Raw genomic sequence first — 19,250 nt, 5'->3', positions numbered from 1 at the left:
CATCTCCATCAATTTTTGGCGCCGTTACCGGGGAGTTGCAATAGAGTGCTTATTTTATTAATTAGAATTTATTTATTTGCATTTTATTTAATTTTGCTACTATGAGCTGCGTATTTCTTCCGTCAAATGACACGTTCACCTCCTGATCCGCGCTTGCTAATATTCGATCCTGAAATTGAAAGAACAATTTCACGAATAAGGCGAGAACAGCGTAGGTTAGTCCGCTCTGAGGGTGGATCTGAAAGTGAATCTGAGGAAGAAACCAGCCCCCGTTCTACTGATTCGGTTGTTTTACGTGCAGAAAACATGGCAGCTAGAAGAATTACCATTCAGGTGGAAGTAGCTCCTGATTTTACACTGCAACCATTTCAAGTGCATCATCCAGCGGTAGCTACGAATTTTGAAATAAAGACCCCACTGCTAAATTTGATACCGAAGTTTCATGGCCTACCTGCTCAAGAGCCTATCAAGCATTTGAGAGATTTCCAAGCAGCCTGTTCTACTGTCAGGCGTGATGGCGCTGATGAAACTTCAATTCTACTGAAAGCTTTTCCGTTCTCTCTTGAGGGAAAAGCAGGAGAGTAGTACTACACTCAACCTCTAGCAAACATATCCAACTGGGATACACTCAGAAAGGAGTTCCTGGAGAAATTCTTCCCATCTGAAGTTACTGATAAACTGAGGATGGATATCTCTACAATTGTTCAGGATGACAATGAGACTCTCTTTGAATACTGGGAGCGCTTCAATAATCTTCAGGAAGCATGCCCCCACCACATGATTGACAAGATCGTACTACTCAGCTATGTCACACAAGGTATGAGGCCCCAAGATAAGACCACATTGGAAAGTGCCAGCAATGGGTCTATGAAGAAGTACAAGACCACTGATGAAGCTTGGCAATTGATCAGTGATTTAGCTGAATCTACTCGGAACCACAGACATAAGCAAGGCCGTTCAAAGGCCATTGCAGAAGTATCTTCTGGCATAGAGACTGCTGCTCTAAATCGAATCATCTGTGAAATGACCATCCTGCTTAAGCAAATGCAGTTAAATCAACAAGCTCAGCAAACTCAACCGCAGCAAAACCAACAACTAGTCCCACAAAGAATTTGTGGAATTTGTGCTGATTACAGCCATTACACTGATGAAAGCCCGCAGCTCCAACAAGAAGATAACATGGTGGCATCCACTCACAATTTCTATGACCGCCCCAACCAAGGGTACACTCAAAGTGGAAATAATAACCATGGATGGCAGGACAATTTAAACCAGAATTGGAGGGACAACAATAATAGGGGAGGCAGAGATAATCAGGGAAATCAGAGGTGGAATAATTACAACAACAGGCAGCAAAATCAACCTTACCGAGCACCTCACCTGAGGCAAAACAAAGGACCACCGAACAATCAGCAGCAAACCTCTCAAATTACTCATTCTTCTGTATCTTCTAATGAAGAATTATTACAAGCTTTTGAGAAAAGACAACTGGCCATGGAAAATACCATCGTGAACAGTATTAATGCCAGTCTGAATGGTTTCACCTCTACTCTGCAAGCTTTTATGACACAACTTGGTTCATCACAAAATTCCAGTAACCAACCTTCAAGCACCACTGGAATCCTCTCTCAACCATTACCCAATCCAAAGGGAGGCATTAATGCCATCACCCTGAGGTCCGGAACCACACTGCAGAAGAGGAATCAGGAGGAACCAAGCTCACCAGAATATGCCTCAGCTGAAGAGGTGGTAGAAATAGAAGATGTTGAAGAGGAAGAGGATATACAGGACACAATTAAAGAAGAAATAGCTCAACCACAGGAAGAAGCACAAAAAGGTGCAGGCACCACAGAAAATACTACTCCCATTCCATTCCCACAACTTGCAAGGAAGCCTAGGAAGCAGCTGGAACCTGATCCTAAAATGGTAGAAATATTCAAAAAGGTTGAGGTAACTGTTCCCCTTTTTGATGTTATTTAGCAAGTACCTAAATATGCAAAGTTTCTAAAAGACTTATGTATCCATAAAGATAAAATTAATGAATTAGAAACTATTCCTTTAGGTAGTTCTATATCTGCTTTAATGGGAGGATTACCTGAGAAATGTAGTGATCCAGGTCCTTGCATAGTTAGTTGTACTATTGGTGGTGTAGTAATTTATGATTGCATGTGTGATTTAGGAGAATGTGTCAGTATAATGCCTTTGTCTATATATGATGTTTTAAGGCTCCTTCCCTTAAAAAAGTCGGCAGCTCGTTTTGTGTTAGCAGATAAAAGCATTATTACAGTTGCTGGAGTTGCTGAAGATGTTTTGGTGAACATTAAAGGGCTCACATTTCCCACTGATTTTTATATCTTGGAGATGCCCCATAATGACTCAGATAAGCCATCATCAATCTTACTTGGAAGACCATTCCTGAAGACATCAAAATTCAAATTGGATGCTTTTTCAGGGACATACTCCTTTGAAATAGATGGCCGCATAGTAATCTTCAATCTGAATGGAGTCATTGACAACCCCCCAGAAGATCGTTCTATCTTCCAGTGTGATGTCATAGACGAAAGTGTGGCTGAAGTTCAAAAGGAAGAGTTTGAAGAGAGGCATACTGGACAAGGTCCAAGTGTGGGGATCCTCTTAACTAACAATGAGGACACTTCACCATTTTCACAAGACCCAGATAACCCAGAGCCTGTCCACGATCAAAAGTTAGAATTGAAACCTCTCCCTCCACATCTCAAATATGCTTACCTTGAGGATGAGCAGAAGTTTCCGGTTATTATTGCAAGAGAACTGACTTCTCAACAAGAAGAACAGCTACTTGATGTGTTGAGGAAGCATAAGAAGGCAATAGGGTGGAGTTTAGCAGACATAGTGGGAATCAACCCTCAAATATGCGAGCACAGAATATTTTTAGAAGAGGGAGCAAGACCTGTCCGTCAACCACAAAGAAGATTGAATCCTACCATCTTGGAAGTTGTCAAAAAGGAAGTGACCAGACTATTGGAGGCCGGTATCATATATCCCATTTCAGACAGTGAATGGGTGAGCCCAGTGCAAGTGGTGCCCAAGAAGTTCGGAGTCACTACAATGAAAAATGAGCATGGAGAGCTCATAGCAACTAGAGTTCAGAATGCTTGGAGAGTCTGCATTGATTACAGGCGTCTCAACCAAGCTACTCGTAAGGATCACTATCCACTTCCATTCATTGATCAAATGCTGGATCGCCTGTCAGGTAAATCGCATTATTGCTTTTTAGATGGTTATACAGGTTATTTCCATATTCATATAGCTCCTGAGGATCAGGAAAAGACTACTTTTACATGTCCTTTTGGGACCTATGCTTATAAGAGAATGCCCTTTGGCTTGTGCAATGCACCAGCTACTTTCCAAAGGTGCATGATGAGTCTTTTCTCAGATCTTATTGAGGACTGTATGGAAGTTTTTATGGATGATTTTAGCATTTATGGTGATTCTTTTAACCTTTGCTTAGATGGATTATCTAGAGTATTAGATAGATGTATTAATACAAACCTTGTATTGAATTTCGAAAAATGCCACTTTATGGTAAAGCAAGGGATTGTATTAGGACATGTGGTATCTAATAATGGCATTTCTGTAGACCCAGCAAAGGTGAATGTTATTTCTAGTCTACCTTACCCCTCTTCTGTGAGGGAAATCCGTTCGTTCCTTGGCCATGCAGGTTTCTACAGGAGATTTATTAAGGACTTTAGTAAGGTGGCACTTCCCTTATCCAGATTACTACAAAAGGATATTGAGTTCGAGTTCAGTGAGGATTGCAAATAAGCATTTGATAAGCTATAGACTGCTCTAACTCAAGCTCCAATTGTGAGAGGACCCGATTGGAACCAGCCATTTGAAATCATGTGCCATGCTTCCAACCATGCAGTAGAAGCAGCACTGGCTCAGCGTGAAGGTAAGGATCCTTTTGTTATTGCCTATTCGTCTAAGACTTTAGACACTGCCCAGTCCAATTATACTACTACTGAGAAAGAACTACTTGCTATTGTTTTTGCTCTGGATAAATTCCGGGCTTATTTACTTGGTACTAGAGTAGTAGTGTATTCGGACCATGCAGCTCTAAAGTATCTATTGGCTAAAAAGGAATCCAAACCAAGACTTATACGTTGGATACTGCTGTTACAAGAATTTAATTTAGAAATCAAGGATAGGAGTGGAAATCAAAATTTAGTTGCAAACCACTTGAGTCGCCTTGAACATATTAAGGGTGATTCTACTCCTATAGATGATAATTTTCCTTTTGACAACCAGCAAGCAGTATCTGAGGTAGTCCCTTGGTATGCACCTATTGCTAATTATTTAGTTAGCCACACATTTCCTCCACATTTTTCTAACATCAAAGAGACAAGCTGAAAAGCGAGTCTAAATATTATATATGGGATGACCCATATTTATGGAGATGTGGCGCAGACCAGATAATTAGACGTTGTGTACCTCAATCAGAATTCCAGTCCATTTTAGAGGCCTGTCACTCATCTGAAAGTGGAGGACATTTTGGCCCTCAACGAACAGCTAGAAAGATCTTAGACTGTGGATTCTGGTGGCCTACTCTTTTTAGAGATGTTGCTGAGTTTTGTAAATCTTGTCACCCATGCCAAAAATTTGGTAACATATCCAAGAGGGATGAGATGCCTCAACAATATATGCTCTTCTGTGAAATTTTTGATGATTGGGGCATTGACTTCATGGGTCCATTTCCAAATTCTAGTGGATATTTTTATATATTGTTAGCTATAGATTATGTTTCCAAATGGGTGGAAGCAATTCCTACCCGCACTGATGATGCTAACACTGTTGTTTCCTTTGTGAGAAACCATATTATATGCCGCTTTGGATTACCACGAGCGATCGTGAGCGATCAAGGCACCCATTTTTGTAACAGGAGACTAACAGGATTGATGAAGAAGCATGGGATAATCCATAAAGTTGCAACAGCTTACCATCCCCAAACTAATGGGCAAGCCGAGGTGTCAAACAGAGAAATTAAATGTATTTTGCAAAAGATAGTAAAGCCTCACAGAAAAGACTGGAGCACCAGACTACAAGATGCACTGTGGGCATATAGAACAGCATACAAGACACCCATTGGGATGAGTCCCTTCCGCTTAGTTTATGGAAAAGCTTGTCATCTCCCAGTTGAAATCGAACACAGAGCCTTCTGGGCAGTTAAAGAGTGCAACATGGGGATTGAGGATGCTGGAGCTGAAAGAAAGTTACAACTGCAGGAACTGGAGAACCTTCGCCTATAAGCTTATAAGAACTCTAGAATATACAAGGAAAAGATGAAAGCTGTGCATGATCAAAACATCAAGAAGAGAGAGTTCCAACCTGGAGATTTTGTTCTCCTTTACAAATCTCGACTGAGGCTCATGCCCGGTAAGTTGAGATCAAAATGGGAAGGTCCATACAGAATAGAGAAGGCTGAACCGTATGGAGTTTATCACCTAAGCCATCCTTCCAGTTCTGAACTTATTAAGGTTAATGGACACCGCCTGAAGCTATACCATGGTGAGAAGGTGCAGAAGAGCAAGGAGCTTGAGATCTTCCGCCTGGAAGATCCCTATATAGCAACAGATTGAGCTAGTGGAGTGTCCAACTTACGGATGTTAAAGCAAAGTGCTTGGTGGGAGACAACCCACCGCGGTATGATCATTCTTTTCTTCACTTTTAGTTTTCCTTCTTTAAATAACTCTTCTCTTTATTAATGCTTTCGTGTTCTTTCAATTACATGTCTTTATCTTTCTTAAAAAAAAAATAAATTTTTGCCGCGCGACGCGATCGCACAAGCGACGCGTCCGCGTGGCAGAGGGAGTGAAGAAAAATAAAATGAACAGAAAGTTACGCAGGAGCAGCGCTGGAATCGTGCCAAAGGCACAATTTACTCCACCCGGCCGCGTCGCTGACGCGACTGCGTCGCTTGGAAATCGTGGCCTCCCACGCGACCTCATGCTCCACGCGGCCGCGTGCCGTTCATTTTCGACGTAAAAGGGTGCACAATGCTATATTGTGCGAGAGTGGTGCTGGATTGGTGCTGGAAGCACAATCCTTGTCACGCGACCGCGTCGTCGACGCGGCCGTGTCACATACTTTCTGATGCACAGTCACGCGATCGCTTGACCCACACGATCGCGTCACCTTAATTTGGCAATCGAATTATATTGAACAGAGAGTTGTGCTGGAGCGAGGCTGCACTCGCGCCAGCAGCACAACGTAGGTCACGCGACCGTGTGACTGACGCGATCGCATCCCCCTTCCTGGCACGCATCTACACGAACGCGTGCCGTCCGCGGCCGCGTCGTATGCGGTGCACAGCTCAACCCAGTAGGCCACATTATCTTATCTTTTTCTCCTCCAAACCCTACTTTTTTTCCCCCCTTCTTCCTTCTTTCTCCCTTTCCCCTTCTACCTCACCTTTCACTCTCTCTCTCTCTCTCTCACCACCATTAACAAATTTTTACCTTCTTCTTCCTTTTTCTCTTTTCTATCATTCTTATTATATTATTTATATATATTATTATTTTTTTTTCTTTTCTTTTTCTTTTCAAATCTTTATTTTTTTTTCTTCTTCTTTTTCCTTTTACATGGTGTTAGAAACCTTTTGAGTCATCATTCCTCATTATATGCTTGTGGATTATTACAAATTATTTGACAATTATTTTTCTCTTATTTAAGGGATTGCATGCATGTTCAATTTCACACTTTTTATATCTTGTTTACCATGCATGCCATGTGTTTGTGAAAAAGCCCATATAGCACCATGCACTTTTCTACATTACTTTACTCTACTCTGCAATGCTTGCTTTTCACAAACTCCCTTTCATATTTTATTAATTCAATTTAATTGTCAATACAAACGTGATAGTTGGTTTGTTACAAATGGTAACCTAACTTGGACATTGAATGTTTGATATATGCTACTCATGCCCTTGCCTGCATGCGAATAAACCTCTTGCATTCCATTGTCCTACATGCACTTGCTATACTTCCATTGATGAGCTTTCCACATGTAATCTGGATCATGTGTTAATGCCATTTATCTTTATTGTGCATTGAGTATCACTTACACTACCCTCTTCCTTGTTCTCTCTCTTTGAATTTAATTTTCTTTCTCTTCCCTTCTTTCAGGATGGCCACCAAGAAAGGAAAAGAGAAAGCTACTTCCAAACCACCAGCAAGAAGAGGAACTAAAAAAGCATTAGTGGCAGAGCCTTCTTCAACCGCAATCAAACCCTCAACAAAAAGAGTTAAGAGGATAATAAAGGTTGACGACAAAGAGAAAGCCTTTCCAGCAAAGGACACTGCGCGATTTCCCAATCGCTACTGTGAGCAGATGTTCCCTATCCTAGCAGAAAGGAACTATAACAATGAATACCTTCTCATCCTCCCGCCCAATATTGCCACCTTTGTTGAGCCGCAAATTGAGCGAAGACAATGGGGTTTCCTACGGAGACAGCCAAGGCAGGTCAATCTTTCTTGGGTAGTTGAGTTCTACTCCAACTTCTACATACCGACCATGCAGTCTGTTTATGTCCGGCAGAAGCAAGTCCCCATTACAGAAAAGGCCATTCAGCAAGTTCTGAGTCTTCCCCCTATTCCAGCAGGAATGAACGCTTTTCAAGAAGCCACCCTTCAGTGCCAGCGATACCAATTTGACTGGGACTCCGTTCTCAGAGTCATTGCTTTACCTGGCAGCCGTTGGATCTACGGATACCACCGCAACCGCCCTAAGGGAATCTTGGCTTCCGCACTTACATTGGAGGCTCACGTATGGGCACAGATCATGTCCCATTACGTCTTCCCGAGCACTCATGAGTCCTCCTTCACTGCGGACATGGCTGTTCTACTATGGTGCATCCTTACAGACCAACCTCTGGATCTTTCAAGACACATCCGACATGCTATGGAGCATGTACAAATTGCGGGCAACTTACCTTTCCCCGCCTTGGTCTCAACTCTTGTCTCAGCAGCCGGAGTCTCCTGTAGAGATGGGGACACCAAAGCCATGCTTCCAGGGGATGATCAATATGTCCCTAACGGGTAATACCTCAGACTTTCAGTAGCCACTACAAGCCAGCCTCCTGAGCCGGTTGAAGATATTCCTTCTTCAATACCACAAGCATCTACCACTGAGAAATTGCTCCAGCAGATACTTGAAAAGTTGGATCGGCATGAACAGAAAGCAAAGATGAGAGAGCGCCGTAACGAGCGCCGATTCAAACACCTCAAGGAGCTACTCAAGGGACGCTACAGAGACTCAGACACCCCGGGCTCCACTTCTTTTACCAGCACCGGGAGCCATGATGATCCCGACTATGGAGATACTGCTACCAGCCCACCCCTGTTCCTGACAGACGGCACCGAGGACGGTGCAAAGCCTTAAGTGTGGGGAGGTCGGTCAGTACCTGACTTTCGGAGGTAAATTCTTTTCTCTGACACCAATAATTAGGATATTTTAGTTAGATTTTTCTTTCTTTTATAGAATAGATGATGAGTGGATAATTTGTACGCTTTTTGGCATTATTTTTAGTATGTTTCTAGTATATTTTAGTTAGTTTTTAGTATATTTTTATTAGTTTTTAGTTAAAATTCACTTTTCTGGACTTTACTATGAGTTTGTGTGTTTTTCTGTGATTTCAGGTATTTTCTGGCTGAAATTGAGGGACCTGAGCAAAAATCTGATTCAGAGACTGAAAAGGACTGCAGATGCTGTTGGATTCTGACCTCCTTGCACTCGAAGTGGATTTTCTGGAGCTACAGAAGCCCAATTGGTGCGCTCTCAAGGAGTTGGAAAGTAGACATTCTGGGCTTTCCAGCAATATATGATAGTCCATACTTTGCCCAAGATTTGATGCCCCAAACCGGCGTTCAAAGTCACCTTCAGAATTCCCAGCGTTAAACGCCGGAACTGGCACCAAAGTGGGAGTTAAACGCCCAAACTGGCACAAAAGCTGGCGTTTAACTCCAAGAAGAGTCTCTACACGAAAATGCTTCAATGCTCAGCCCAAGCACACACCAAGTGGGCCCGGAAGTGGATTTTTATGTCATTTACTCATCTTTGTAATTCTTAAGCTACTAGTTCCCTATATATAGGACATTTTGCTATTTGTATTTTCATCTTTTGATCACTTTAGATCTCTAGATCATCTTGGTAGCTATCTTTAGTCTTATGCTATCTTAGATCATGGGGCTGGCCTCACAGCCATGCCTAGACCTTGTTCTTATGTATTTTCAACGGTGGAGTTTTTACACACCATAGATTAAGGTGTGGAGCTCTGCTGTACCTCGAGTATTAATGCAATTACTATTGTTCTTCTATTCAATTCAGCTTGTTCTTATTCCAAGATATTCATTCGCACTCAAGAACTTGATGAATGTGATGATTATGTGACGCTCATCATCATTCTCACTCATGAACAAGTGACTGACAACCACTTCTGTTCTACAAGCAAACAAGGCTCTAATGTTTATCTCTTGGGTTCTTTAACCGGAATCTTCGTGGTATAAGCTAGAATTGATGGCGGCATTCAAGAGAATCCGGAAGGTCTAAACCTTGTCTGTGGTATTGGTGCACGAAATTGTGATCACTACTTTTCACAACTCTCATAATCCCTAGTCATGAACTCCAAAAACTTGGTGGTTCAATTCCATGGCATTACACAACTTCGCACAACTAACCAGCAAGTGCACTGGGTCGTCCAAGTAATAAACCTTACGCGAGTAAGGGTCGATCCCACGGAGATTGGTGGTATGAAGCAAGCTATGGTCATCTTGTAAATCTTAGTCAGGCAGACTCAAATGGATATGGTGATGAACGAAAATAACATAAAAGATAAAGATAGAGATACTTATGTATGTCATTGGTGCAAGAGCTTCAGACAAGCGTATGAAGATGCCTTCCCTTCCGTCTCTCTGCTTTCCTACTGCCTTCATCCAATCCTTCTTACTCCTTTCCATGGCAAGCTCGTGTAGGGTTTCACTGTTGTCAGTAGCTACCTCCCATCCTCTCAGTGAAAGCGATTGCATATGCTCCATCACAGCATAGCGGAATTCATCTATCGGTTCTCAATCAGACCGGAATAGAATCCATTGATTCTTTTGGCGTCTGTCACTAACGCCCCGCCCTCAGGAGTTTGAAGCACGTCGCAGTCATTCAGTCATTGAATCCTACTCAGAATACCACAGACAAGGTTTAGACCTTCCGGATTCTCTTGAATGCCGCCATCAGGTCCTGCCTATACCACGAGGATTCCGGTTAAAGAATCCAAGAGATATTCACTAAGCCTCAGATGCTTGTAGAACAAGAATGGTTGTCAGTCACCTTGTTCATATGTGAGAATGATGATGAGTGTCACGAATCATCACATTCATCAAGTTGAAGAACAAGTGATATCTTAGAACAAGAACAAGCGGAATTGAATAGAAGAGCAATAGTAATTGCAATAATACTCGAGGTACAGCAGAGCTCCACACCTTAATCTATGGTGTGTAGAAACTCCACCGTTGAAAATACATAAGAACAAGGTCTAGGCATGGCCGTGAGGCCAGCCCCCAAATGATCCAAGAACTAGATGTCCGAAGATGATAATACAATAGTAAAAGGTCCTACTTATAGAAAACTAGTAGCCTAGGGTGTACAGAGATGAGTAAATGACATAAAAATCCACTTCCGGGCCCACTTGGTGTGTGCTTGGGCTGAGCAATGAAGGAATTTCGTGTAGAGACTTTTTCTGGAGTTAAACGCCAGCTTTCATGCCAGTTTGGGCGTTTAACTCCAAATTTTATGCCAGTTCCGGCGTTTAACGCTGGAATTTCTGTAGGTGACTTTGAGCGCCGGTTTGGGCCATCAAATCTTGGGCAAAGTATGGACTATTATATATTGCTGGAAAGCCCAGGATGTCTACTTTCCAACGCCGTTGAGAGCGCGCCAATTGGGCTTCTGTAGCTCCAGAAAATCCACTTCGAGTGAAGGGAGGTCAGAATCCAACAGCATCTGCAGTCCTTTTCAGTCTCTGAATCAGATTTTTGCTCAGGTCCCTCAATTTCAGCCAGAAAATACCTGAAATCACAGAAAAACACACAAACTCATAGTAAAGTCCAGAAAAGTGAATTTTAACTAAAAACTAATAAAAATATAATAAAAAAACTAAACTAAAACTACCAAAATCATACTAAAAACAATGCCAAAAAGTGTATAAATTATCCGCTCATCACAACACCAAACTTAAATTGTTGCTTGTCCTCAAGCAACTGAAAATCAAATAAGATAAAAAGAAGAGAATATACTATAGACTCCAAACTATCAATGAAACATAGCTCCAAATTAGATGAGCGGGACTAGTAGCTTTTTGCCTCCAAACAGTTTTGGCATCTCACTTTATCCTCTGAGGTTCAGAATGATTGGCTTCTTTAGGAACTCAGAATCCAGATAGTGTTATTGATTCTCCTAGTTAAGTATGATGATTCTTGAACACAGCTACTTATTGAGTCTTGGCCGTGGCCCAAAGCACTCTGTTCTTCCAGTATTACCACCGGATACATACATGCCACAGACACATAATTGGGTGAACCTTTTCAGATTGTGAGCTTTCTAAAGTCCCCAATTTGTCCAGGGTTCTTAAGCACACTCTTTTTGCCTTGGATCACAACTTTATTTCTTTCTTTTTCTTTCTTTCTTTTTTTTTCTTTTTTCGTTTGCTTTTTGCTCCCTTTTTTTTTTGTGTTCACTGCTTTTTCTTGCTTCAAGAATCATTTTTATGATTTTTCAGATCCTCCGTAACATGTCTCCTTTTTCATCATTCTTTCAAGAGCCAACAATTTTAACATTCATGAACAACAAATTCAAAAGACATAAAAAATGCACTGTTCAAGCATACATTCAGAAAACAAAAAGTATTGTCACCACATCAAACTAATTAAGCTAGTTTTAAAGATGAATTTGAAATCCTGTACTTCTTGTTCTTTTGTGATAAAAACAGTTTTCTTTTAAGAGAGGTGATGGATTTCATAGGACATTCATAACTTTAAGGCATAGACACTAAGACACTAATGATCATAAGACACAAACATAGATAAACATAAGCACTAAAATTCGAAAAACAGAAGAATAAAGAACAAGGAAATCAAGGAACGGGTCCACCTTAGTGATGGCGGCTCTTCCTTCCTCTTGAAGGTCCTATGGAGTGCTTGAACTCCTCAATGTCTCTTCCTTGCCTTTGTTGCTCCTCCCTCATGATTCTTTGATCTTCTCTTATTTCATGGAGGAGAATGGAGTGTTCTTGGTGCTCCACCCTTAGCTGTCCCATGTTGGAACTCAATTCTCCTAGGGAGGTGTTAATTTGCTCCCAATAGTCTTGTGGAGGAAAGTGCATCCCTTGGGGTATCTCAGGGATCTCTTGTTGAGAGGGGTCTCTTGTTTGCTCCATCCCTTTCTTGGTGATGGGCTTGAGGTCATGCCTTCTCAGTTGAACCGGCTTTGGATGCCATAAATGGTTATGGAAAAACGAAAAGCAACGCTTTTACCACACCAAACTTAAAAGGTTTGCTCGTCCTCGAGCAGAAGAAGAAAGAAGAGAGTAGAAGAAGAAGAAATGGAGGAGAGGGAGATGGCGTGTTCGGCCAAAGAGGGGGAGAAGTGGTGTTTAGTTTGTGTGAAAATGAAGGAGTGAAGAAGGGTTTATGGGGAAGAGGTATTGAGGTGATTGGTGAATGGGTGAAGAAAAGAGAGAGTGGTGGGGTTGGTGGGGATCCTGTGGGGTCCACAGATCCTGTGGTGTCAAGGAAAAGTCATCCCTGCACCAAATGGCACTCAAAATCACGTTTTGAGCCATTTCTGGCGTTAAACGCCGGGCTGATGCCCATTCCTGGCGTTTAACGCCAGGTTGTTGCCCTTTACTGGCGTTTAACGCCAGTCTGGTGCCCCTTTCTGGCGTTAAACGCCCAGAATGGTGCCAGACTGGGCGTTAAACGCCCAACAGCTAGCATTACTGGCGTTTAAACGCCAGCTTCTTCTCCTCCAGGGTGTGCTGTTTTTCTTCCTGTTTTTCATTCTGTTTTTGCTTTTTTCATTGTTTTTGTGACTTCTTATGATCATCAACCTACAAAAAAGATAAATAACAAAAGAAAATAGTTAACTATAAAACATTGGGTTGCCTCCCAACAAGCGCTTCTTTAATGTCATTAGCTTGACAGAGGACTCTCATGGAGCCTCAGAAATACTCAGAACCGTGTTGGAACCTCCCAACACCAAACTTAGAGTTTGAATGTGGGGGTTCAACACCAAACTTAGAGTTTGGTTGTGGCCTCCCAACACCAAACTTAGAGTTTGACTGTGGGGGCTCTGCTTGGCTCTGTTTTGAGAGAAGCTCTTCATGCTTCCTCTCCATGATGATAGAGGGATGTCCTTGGGCCTTAAACACCAAGGATTCTTCATTCACTTGAATGATCAACTCTCCTCTATCAACATCAATCACAGCCTTTGCTGTGGCTAGGAAGGGTCTACCAAGGATGATGGATTCATCCATGCACTTCTCAATATCTAGGACTATGAAATCAGTAGGAATGTAATGGTCTTCAATCTTCACCAAAACATTCTCTATAAGTCCATGAGCTTGTTTTCTTGAATTGTCTGCCATCTCTAATGAGATTCTTGCAGCTTGCACCTCACAGATCCCTAATTTCTCCATTACAGAGAGGGGCATGAAGTTTACACTTGACCCTAAGTCACACAAGGCCTTCTTGAAGGTCATGGTGCCTATGGTACAAGGTATAGAAAACTTCCCAGGATCCTGCCTCTTTTGAGGCAGTTTCTGCCTAGACAAGTCATCCAGTTCTTTGGTGAGCAAAGGTGGTTCATCTTCCCAAGTCTCATTTCCAAATAACTTGTCATTTAGCTTCATGATTGCTCCAAGGTATTTAGCAACTTGCTCTTCAGTGACATACTCATCCTCTTCAGAGGAAGAATACTCATCAGAGCTCATGAATGGCAGAAGTAGGTCCAATGGAATCTCTATGGTCTCATTTTGAGCCTCAGATTCCCATTGTTCCTCATTGAGGAACTTAGAGGAGATTGGTACACGCCCACTGAGGTCTTCCTCAGTGGCGTCCTCCTCCTCTCTTTCCTCTCCATATTCGGCCATGTCTATGGCTTTGCACTCTCCTTTTGGATTTTCTTCTGTATTACTTGGGAGAGTGCTAGGAGGGAGTTCAGTAACTTTCTTGCTCAGCTGACCCACTTGTCCTTCCAAATTTCTGATGGAGGACCTTGTTTCATTCATGAAACTTTGAGTGGTCTTTATTAGATCAGAGACCATTGTTGCTAAGTCAGAAGTATTCTGCTTAGAACTCTCTGTCTGTTGTTGAGAAGATGATGAAAAAGGCTTGCTATTGCTAAACCTGTTTCTTCCACCATTATTGTTATTGAAACCTTGTTGAGGTCTCTCTTGATTCTTCCATGAGAGATTTGGGTGATTTCTCCATGAAGAATTATAGGTGTTTCCATAGGGTTCTCCTAGGTAATTCACCTCTTCCATGGAAGGGTTCTCAGGATCATAAGCTTCTTCCTCAGATGAAGCATCCTTAGTACTGTTTGGTGCATTTTGCATTCCAGACAGACTTTGAGAAATCAAATTGACTTATTGAGTCAATATTTTATTCTGAGCCAAAATGGCGTTCAGAGTGTCAATCTCAAGAACTCCTTTCTTCTGACTAGTCCCATTGTTTACAGGATTCCTTTCAGAAGTGTACATGAATTGGTTATTTGCAACCATTTCAATTAGCTCTTGAGCCTCTGTAGGCGTCTTCTTCAGATGAAGAGATCCTCCAGCAGAGCTATCCAAAGACATCTTGGACAGTTCAGAGAGACCATCATAGAAAATACCTATGATGCTCCATTCAGAAAGCATGTCAGAAGGACATTTTCTGATTAATTGTTTGTATCTTTCCCAAGCTTCATAGAGGGATTCCCCATCCTTCTATCTGAAGGTTTGGACCTCCACTCTAAGCTTACTCCACCTTTGTGGTGGAAAGAACTTTGCCAAGAAGGCATTGACTAGCTTTTCCCAAGAGTCCAGGCTTTCTTTAGGTTGAGAGTCCAACCATATCCTAGCTCTGTCTCTTACAGCAAAAGGGAATAGCATCAGTCTATAGACCTCAGGGTCAACCCCATTAGTCTTGACTGTGTCACAGATTTGCAAGAATTCAGCTAAAAACTGATGAGGATCTTCCATTGGAAGTCCATGGAACTTGCAATTCTGTTGCATTAGAGAAACTAATTGAGGCTTAAGCTCAAAGTTGTTTGCTCCAATGGCAGGGATAGAGATGCTTCTCCCATAAAAATCAGGAGTAGGTGCAGTAAAGTCACCCAGCACCTTCCTTGCATTGTTTGCATTATTGTTGTTTTCGGCTGCCATGTCTTCTTCTTCTTTGAAGAATTCGGTCAGGTCCTCTAAAGAGAGTTGTGCTTTGGCTTCACTTAGCTTTCTCTTCAAGGTCCTTTCGGGTTCAGGGTCAGCTTCAACAAGAATGCCTTTGTCTCTGCTCCTGCTCATATGAAAGAGAAGAGAACAAGAAAATGTGGAATCCTCTATGTCACAGTATAGAGATTCCTTGAGGTGTCAGAGGAAAAGAGAAATAGAAAGAAGAAGGGGAAGAAGAATTCGAACTTTACTTAGATAAGGTTCGAATTGTGCATTGAGAAGGAGTGGTACTCCATAACTAGAAGGATGTGAGAAGGATGGAAGTAATTTTTCGAAAATTAATTAAAATATTTTGAAAACATTTTTGAAAAACAATTGATTTTCGAAAATCAAAGTGGAAAAGAAACCAAGTGATTTTTGAAAAAGATTTTTAAATTAGAAATCAAAAAGATTTGATTGAAAACTATTTTGAAAAAGATGTAGTTAAGAAGATATGATTGGTTTTAAAAAGATGTGATGAAAAGATATGATTTGAAAACAATTTTAAAAAAAAGATATGATTTGAAAAACATTTTAAAAAAAATTTGATTTGAAAGTTAATGACTTGCCTAACAAGAAAGGATATGATTCAAACATAAAACCTTCCTCAACAGAAAAGGCAAAAAATGTTCAATCAAATCATTAATTGTTAGTAAGTATCTTTGAAAAAGGAAAGAAATTGATTTTGAAAACATTTGATTGAAAAGATTTGATTTGAAAAAGATTTGATTTTGAAAAACTTTGAAAACTTGAAAAAAAATTGATTTTGAAAACAAAATCTTCCCCCTTGTGCCATCCTGGCGTTAAACGCCCAGAATGGTGCACATTCTGGCGTTTAACGCCCAAACTACTACCCTTTTGGGCGTTAAACGCCCAACCAGGCACCCTGGCTGGCGTTTAAACGCCAGTCTGTCCTTTTTCACTGGGCGTTTTGAACGCCCAGCTTTTTCTGTATAATTCCTCTGCAGTATGTTCTGAATCTTCAATTCTTTGTATTATTGACTTGAAAAGACACAAATTAAAAATATTTTTGGATTTTTAATAATGAGGAACAGTCAAAATGCAACTAAAATCAAATAACAATGCATGCAAGACACCAAACTTAGCAGTTTGTATACTACTGACACTAACAAGATGAGAATGCATATGAGAAACAACAAAACACTCAAGTCAATAGAATTCAAAGATCAAAACAAGGAAATCATCAAGAACAACTTGAAGATTAATGAAGACACATGCATGAATGCAATAAGAACAGAAACATGCAATTGACACCCAACTTAAAATGAGACTCTATACTCAAACAAGAAATATTTTTGGTTTTTATGATTTTGTAAATTTTTTTTTTTGGTTTTTTTCGAAAATTAAGTGAAAAGGAAAATAAAGGTATCAAAATTCTTAATGAGAATTCCAGGAATCATGCAATGTTAGTCTAAAGCTTTAGTCTAAAGGAATTAGACATGGCCGGCAAAGCTTCAGCAGGACATTGCATTCAAGAGCTAAATTGATGAGAATCAATCAGCTTTGGTGATGATAAGAACATCACCTTGAAACACTAGAATTCATTCTTAAGAACTCTGAAGAAAAATACCTAATCTAAGCAACAAGATGAACCGTCAGTTGTCCATACACAAGAACAATCCCGGCAACGGCGCCAAAAACTTGGTGCACGAAATTGTGATCACTACTTTTCACAACTCTCATAATCCCTGGTCATGAACTCCAAAAACTTGGTGGTTCAATTCCATGGCATTACACAACTTCGCACAACTAACCAGCAAGTGCACTGGGTCGTCCAAGTAATAAACCTTACGCGAGTAAGGGTCGATCCCACGGAGATTGGTGGTATGAAGCAAGCTATGGTCATCTTGTAAATCTTAGTCAGGCAGACTCAAATGGATATGGTGATGAACGAAAATAACATAAAAGATAAAGATAGAGATACTTATGTATGTCATTGGTGCAAGAGCTTCAGACAAGCGTATGAAGATGCCTTCCCTTCCGTCTCTCTGCTTTCCTACTGCCTTCATCCAATCCTTCTTACTCCTTTCCATGGCAAGCTCGTGTAGGGTTTCACTGTTGTCAGCAGCTACCTCCCATCCTCTCAGTGAAAGCGATTGCATATGCTCCGTCACAGCATAGCGGAATTCATCTGTCGGTTCTCAATCAGACCGGAATAGAATCCATTGATTCTTTTGGCGTCTGTCACTAACGCCCCGCCCTCAGGAGTTTGAAGCACGTCGCAGTCATTCAGTCATTGAATCCTACTCAGAATACCACAGACAAGGTTTAGACCTTCCGGATTCTCTTGAATGCCGCCATCAGGTCCTGCCTATACCACGAGGATTCCGGTTAAAGAATCCAAGAGATATTCACTAAGCCTCAGATGCTTGTAGAACAAGAATGGTTGTCAGTCACCTTGTTCATAGGTGAGAATGATGATGAGTGTCACGAATCATCACATTCATCAAGTTGAAGAACAAGTGATATCTTAGAACAAGAACAAGCGGAATTGAATAGAAGAACAATAGTAATTGCATTAATACTCGAGGTACTGCAGAGCTCCACACCTTAATCTATGGTGTGTAGAAACTCCACCGTTGAAAATACATAAGAACAAGGTCTAGGCATGGCCGTGAGGCCAGCCCCCAAATGATCCAAGAATAGATGTCCGAAGATGATAATACAATAGTAAAGGTCCTACTTATAGAAAACTAGTAGCCTAGGGTGTACAGAGATGAGTAAATGACATAAAAATCCACTTCCGGGCCCACTTGGTGTGTGCTTGGGCTGAGCAATGAAGGAATTTCGTGTAGAGACTTTTTCTGGAGTTAAACGCCAGCTTTCATGCCAGTTTGGGCGTTTAACTCCAAATTTTATGCCAGTTCCGGCGTTTAACGCTGGAATTTCTGTAGGTGACTTTGAGCGCCGGTTTGGGCCATCAAATCTTGGGCAAAGTATAGACTATTATATATTGCTGGAAAGCCCAGGATGTCTACTTTCCAACGCCGTTGAGAGCGCGCCAATTGGGCTTCTGTAGCTCCAGAAAATCCACTTCGAGTGCAGGGAGGTCAGAATCCAACAGCATCTGCAGTCCTTTTCAGTCTCTGAATCAGATTTTTGCTCAGGTCCCTCAATTTCAGCCAGAAAATACCTGAAATCACAGAAAAACACACAAACTCATAGTAAAGTCCAGAAAAGTGAATTTTAACTAAAAACTAATAAAAATATAATAAAAAAACTAAACTAAAACTACCAAAATCATACTAAAAACAATGCCAAAAAGTGTATAAATTATCCGCTCATCAGGTATTCTGAGTAGGATTCAATGATTGAATGACTGTGACGAGCTTCAAACTTGCGATTGTGGGGCATTAGTGACAGACGCAAAAGAATCACTGGATTCTATTCCGACATGATCGAGAACCGATAGCTGGATAGCCGTGCCGTGACAGGGTGCGTTGAACATTTCCACTGAGAGGATGGGAGGTAGCCACTAACAACGGTGAAACCCTTGCATACAGCTTGCCATGGAAAGGAGTAAGAAGGATTGGATGAAGACAGTAGGAAAGCAGAGAGACGGAAGGGACAAAGCATCTCCATTCGCTTATCTGAAGTTCTCACCAATGAATTGCATAAGTATCTCTATCTTTATCTTTATGTTTTATTCATCATCTATACTCATTTGAGTCTGCCTGACTAAGATTTACAAGGTGACCATAGCTCGCTTCATACCAACAATCTCTGTGGGATCGACCC

The 19,250-nt window shown here is 41.3% G+C and overlaps 1 non-coding gene across 1 annotated transcript; it reads left to right on the top strand.

Moving 5' to 3' along the window:
- The first annotated feature begins 14,933 nt into the window (after positions 1-14,933).
- Positions 14,934-15,041, top strand: LOC130952402 (small nucleolar RNA R71). Its single transcript, XR_009074582.1, has one exon. It is a non-coding gene; the product is annotated as a small nucleolar RNA R71 (small nucleolar RNA).
- Positions 15,042-19,250: the final 4,209 nt, after the last annotated feature.

The sequence above is a fragment of the Arachis stenosperma genome, chromosome 9 (assembly GCF_014773155.1).
Source record: "Arachis stenosperma cultivar V10309 chromosome 9, arast.V10309.gnm1.PFL2, whole genome shotgun sequence".
Lineage (NCBI taxonomy): Eukaryota > Viridiplantae > Streptophyta > Magnoliopsida > Fabales > Fabaceae > Arachis > Arachis stenosperma.
Note: the sequence above shows the minus strand (reverse complement) of the source record. Positions and strands in the feature narration are given on the sequence as shown.